We start from the raw sequence: 4606 nt of genomic DNA on the forward strand, positions 1-4606 counted from the left end.
AACTGCTACAGCCTGCAAGTGTCAGGGCCATCTCTCCCTTGCTCTGTCTTCCAGGCTGGCTCACTGGCTCCTGTTCACTCCCTACTGTGCTGTCCAGTCGAGGTGCAAGGGCCGCCGCTCTCTCAAGTGCGGCTGGTGAGGGGCAGGGCTGGCTCTTCCAAACTCATGACCCCGTGGGCAGCTTTCCAGATTGCTGGAGGTAGTGGTGGTGGGGGCTTCAACTCTACTCCTGTGCAGCGCACAGCAGATGAGTGGCAGGCAGGGTCAGCTCTCCCACACTCACTTCGGGGACCAGCTCTATTGTGCTGCCCGGGTGAGAGATAGGGCCAGCTCTCCAGAGCACTGCATCCACGGAGAGGAAAGACCAGTTATGCACGGCCCCTGAACATCCACGTGGTCCCTGGTGGCTGCCCTAACAAGGGACATCCCCATGTTCTCTAGTGGTAATATGGACCAAGGACATGGACACCGACTCATGCTGCTGCGTCGCCTTGAACTCAGACACGGCATTCAGTGGCAGCTCGGGCTGGGACCTCACCATGGCCCCATGTGGCAGGGATGGCCACTCACAACAAGCTACTCTTCTCCACCCTTGAGTCTCCAGTTCCATCTCTCTTCATAATGCTCAAGAGGCTTCATTTCTGTCTCTCCCATCTGACCACCGCTTACTTGCACATTGTGGTGGCTCTCACTGCAGGCTGGCCACACACTGGTGGGCCCCTGGGTGACATCCTCCATCTGTACATGTGGCATGGTGGCGCGTGGATGTCTATGGCCTGCCTATGCTGGGCGTTGGAGGGCAGGTCTTTGTCTTCCTACTCCTGTGCTGTGCTGTGCTGCCTAGATTTGATTGGATTTGATTCTTATGAATCTTAGGCATAAGATAGCTTTGGCTACCAAGCCAAACATCAAGCTAGAATGAACAAAGGACTGCCATCTGCTCTGCCCTTGCCAGATGTAAGAATAACGCCACCAACAAGGTGTCTCTTTGCCTGATGACAGGGGGGCAGATTTTATTTTTCTTAATTGATAAGTATTCCACTGTGTAAATATACCACATTTCATTGTTCATTCATTACCTGACAGACACCTAGGCTGTTTGCATTTCCTGGCTATTGTGGCTAGGGCAATAGTGTACATGAATAAATAAGCATCACTATGTTAGACTATAGAGTCTTTTAGGGTATATGCCCAAGATTGGTATAGGTGGACCATGTGGTAAATCTAGTTTAGCTTCTTTGGTAATCTCTATACTGATTTCTACAGTGACCGCACCGGTTTGCATGTCCATCAACCACAAATAAATATTCCTCTGCCTCACATCCATACCAGCTTTTTTTAATCTTTTTTTAAAAAATATTTTCTATACAAACTAGGGTAATCTCAAAGTAGTTTTAATTTGCATTTTGCTGATGGCTTTTGGTTATTGAACATTATAAAACAAAGTGAAAAGGAGATCCAGCGATAGGCCCAAAGTGGGATCCAGCTCAAGGGGGCCCCAAGGCCTGACACGATTACTGAGGCTATGAAATGCTCACAAAAAGGGACCTATCATGACTGCCCTTCAAAAGACTCAACAAGCAGCTGAAAGAGTCAGATGCAGATATTTGCCGCCAACCAATGGACAGAAGCTGCTGACCTCTGTGGCTGAATTAGGAAAAAGTTGGAAGAAGCTGAGGAGCGACCCTGTAGGAGGACCAGCAGTCTCAATCTCAACCCTCAAGATCTCTCAGACACTGAGCCAGCAACCAGGCAGCATACACAAGTTGATATGAGGTCCCTAACATACAGCAGAGGACTGCCTGGTCTGGGTTTAGTCAGAGAAGATGCACCTAACCCTCAAAAAACTGGAGGCCACAGGGAGTTTAGAGGTCTGGTGGGGTGGGGGTGGGGTGGGGGAGACAGGGGAGTGGGGGTATAGAATGTGGAATAGTCTGAGGGCAGACTGGGAGGAGAATAAAAATTGGAGTGTAAAACAGAAAGATTAAATAAAATAAAAAAACAGTTTCACAGCCATTTCTATTTCACCTTTTGACAACTCTCTGCTTAGTTCTATGCCAGTCTTTTAAAAACTGAGTTGTATCTTGATTTTAATTTTTTGAGTTTGTGTATTCTAGATATTCTGTCAGAGATAAAGATTCTTCCCCATTTTGTATAAGCTGCCTCTTCATTTGAATGATGGTGTTCTTTGCTGTACAAAGCATTTTAGTTTTATGAGGTCCTTTCTATTGATTATTGGTCTTTAAAATTTTGTATTCATGTATATGGGTATTCTGACTGCATGCCAGTCTGTGTTCCATGTGCACACCTGGTGCCTAGTGCTGGCAGAGGCTGGAAGACGGTGTTGAATGCCCTAGAACTGGACCTACAGATGGTTACCATGTGGGTGCTGTGAATGAAACCCAGGTTCTCCAGAAGGGCAGTCAGTGCTCTTAATCACTGAGCCATCTTTCCAGGCCTCAAACTGTTGGTCTTACTTCCTGTGCCACTGAAGTCCTGACAGAAAATCTTTTTCTGTGCCAGGAAATTCAAACATATTTTTTTACTTTCTCCATTGTTAGATTTGGATATCAGATCTTATGATGTTGAGGTCCTTGGTCCATTTGGAGGTCAGTTTTGTGAAATGTGAGAAATAAGGACCAAGTTCTATTCTTCTTCAGTAGCTACTCAATTTGACCAGCATTATACTTGGAGATGACTGAAACTTTTTTAGGTTAGTGTAGCACCATCAAACACACTGATTATAGTAATGAGAATCTGAAATTAAGACAGGCAAAAGTATATTTATAAGGCAGATGAGACACCATAATCACATAATTTTACCCAGGCCAAAGCTTATCCATTGTACCCCAGATATGCTGATTCCTCCATTTCCCCAAATGTGGGAAATTCAACTGCATAATTTATAGTAGTAGGGGGGTTGCATTCACACACTGCCCTGGTGGGTTGGAGGGTAGATGTACAAAAGGCTATGGATATGGTGGGTCACACCTATAGTTTCATTATCTAAGGCTGAATTAAGATTGTTCTGAGTTTATTTGAGGCCAATGTTGGCTTCATTGTGAGTTATAAACCAGCCTGGGTTATAGGGTGAGAACTTGTTTCAATGAAAAGAGAATAAAATAGAACAAAAGGTTAGAAAGTCAGAATTTTGAGGAAACGTTTTATTACAATTTTTAATTAAAATACTTATTTTTGACATGTTTATTTAAAATACATTTAAATAATATCTTCAAATGGTATGGCTCATGGTATATGATTCAAATGGAATGTAGACACAAGAAGTACCTGAGGACCCCTCCCCCATTCCTCTTCAACTACTAAAAGTCTCAGCCACCACCTCATCAATGATGGTAGGCTAAATTTATTGTCAAAGTGGTGGGTTATCCCTTGTTTTCTTCTAGACTTTCAGATCTTTCTCAGCTTGTTATTTCCCACTGTGGTAATAATAGAAGTTGAAATTAAGGTAGTCAACGTTACAACTTTTGGTAGATAGCTGGGTGGAGGGGGAAGAACAATTACTGACTGGAAGGAAATTTACGGTTCAAATGGATTGTTGCTGCATGCATTTCATTAGCACACATAATTGATAGCAATGCTAATGCATTAAAATGATTATTCTTTAATGCCCAGCTTGCATCATTAGCACACGTGTATCTCATTAACATACATAAGCAAGAACATTTATACATGTGGTAGCAAATGAGCTTTTAAAAGTCATTTTGTAGTTAGTGGGTGTTTGCAAGGCCGATCCACTAGTGTATGTAAATACAAACACCTCTGTAGGCTATGGTGACATCTTTAAGTAATTGGAAGTTCAGTATAGAAGTTGTGTCCAGCCTTAAGACCAATCTCAGGTAAAAGGTTATACCTTTTAATAGCTGAATAGGCTGCCCCCTCAGACATACCTGAGAGCAGAGAATTTATTATATAAGGTACAATCTCATTGGGTATGCAAGGTAAATAACCTCATTAAGAATGGAATCTGAAGGAGATACAGTGCTATTCAAATAGGGCAAAAGGGGCCAACAAGGTAGAACAAAGGCAGTTAGGGCAGTCAACCACTGCTCTTATTCTGTGTTGAATAAAATAGATTGTCAGGGCTGCTACTTAAAATCAAGAAGAGGCCTGGGGAGAGTCTTTTTTTTTCTTTCAAAGCAATGGAATACAACATGGACTATTCATGCATTAACTGAACAATCTCAAAAAGATAGAAAAATTGACTCTCATAAATGTATCTTTAAAGGGCTGTAAATGAAGATATCCTGTTAGGTATCTGTTTCTCCAAATTGTGGTCATCCCCTAATAGATGACTTGATTACCCTAATAGATTACCTGATTGATAACATGATGGCATGATTAATGTTTCCCATGCCTTGTCTTATGCTAGAATTTCCTCATTTTTAATTTAATTTTTAATTGAAAGTAGAGTTATCTTTATACACTACATTTTTTTTAAAAAAAAGATTTTATTTATTCATACATATATAAGTACACTGTCGCTGTCTTCAGACACAGCAGAAGAGGGCACTGGATTCCATTACAGATGGTTGTGAGCCACCATGTGGTTGCTGGGAATTGAACTCAGAATCTCTGGAGCAGTCAG

The 4606-nt window shown here is 42.3% G+C and overlaps 2 non-coding genes across 2 annotated transcripts; one reads left to right on the forward strand and one right to left on the reverse strand.

The window, feature by feature from the left end:
• Window positions 1-863: 863 nt before the first annotated feature.
• Window positions 864-1009, reverse strand: LOC114617486. The gene has a single exon (XR_003710803.1). It is a non-coding gene; the product is annotated as a small nucleolar RNA SNORA48 (small nucleolar RNA).
• A 1771-nt stretch (window positions 1010-2780) lies between these two features.
• Window positions 2781-2941, forward strand: LOC114617491. Its single transcript, XR_003710808.1, has one exon. It is a non-coding gene; the product is annotated as a U1 spliceosomal RNA (small nuclear RNA).
• Window positions 2942-4606: the final 1665 nt, after the last annotated feature.

The sequence above is a fragment of the Grammomys surdaster genome, unplaced genomic scaffold (assembly GCF_004785775.1).
Source record: "Grammomys surdaster isolate TR1022 unplaced genomic scaffold, NIH_TR_1.0 136, whole genome shotgun sequence".
NCBI lineage: Eukaryota > Metazoa > Chordata > Mammalia > Rodentia > Muridae > Grammomys > Grammomys surdaster.